The sequence below is a fragment of the Mastomys coucha genome, unplaced genomic scaffold, assembly GCF_008632895.1.
Source record: "Mastomys coucha isolate ucsf_1 unplaced genomic scaffold, UCSF_Mcou_1 pScaffold9, whole genome shotgun sequence".
Taxonomy (NCBI): Eukaryota; Metazoa; Chordata; class Mammalia; order Rodentia; family Muridae; genus Mastomys; species Mastomys coucha.
This window is the reverse complement of record NW_022196915.1, coordinates 19,213,333-19,214,150: the sequence shown is the minus strand read 5'-3', so window position 1 is coordinate 19,214,150 and position 818 is coordinate 19,213,333.

Sequence of the window (818 nt, the reverse complement as noted above, 5' to 3'; positions counted from 1 at the left end):
GAAATCCGCCTGCCTCTGCCTCCCAAGTGCTGGGATTAAAGGTGTGCGCCACCACCGCCCGGCATGTTCTTTCTACTTACAGTCAAAGGTAGGGTCATTTTGTTGTTTTGGAAATGGCCAATAAGGCTTAAGTTAGTTACACATGCAGAATATGCTTTTTCTTTTTAATAGCAGCTAACTGAAATTGTGAATGAGCAGTTAACTTATGTAAAGGAAAGAATAGCTGTGCTTCTTATTAACTTAGAGATTCTCTATAACCCACAGCTTTATTTGCCATATGATCATAACAGAAGCTGCTCACATGCAAACCACGGTCTAATAACCTCACTTGTGATGGTCCAGGGCATCAGGACCACATAGGTGCTGTGTAGTTCCCAGGAACCTCACAGCTCAGCTTTAGCTCTTGGCTTTGGCCTTGCTGATGAGCATAGAGGATGGACCAAGGTCCTCAAATGGAGGAAAGCAGGTCCACTGCTAGTTCCCCATGAGCAAACTCTGGCCTTCAGAAGCTAGATGAACTCATTTCCTGACCTCTGTGATACCTGCTGTGTGGGAGACAGCCTTGTCTACATCAAGTTTTATTGAGAAGACCAAAAGATCACACTAGGGCATTTTCAGAACCTTAAACTATTGGGTATAATTCTACAGGGTGGAGTCATGCCATCTGACATTTATACAAACACATAGAATATCTAGCACTGAGAGTAAACTATGTTGTAAACCCTGCACCCTGGATGATAAGGATGTGTCATCAGAGGGACAAATGGACCTTCTAGTATTAGGAATCATTATAGAAGCAATATGTGTTTGTCAGGGCA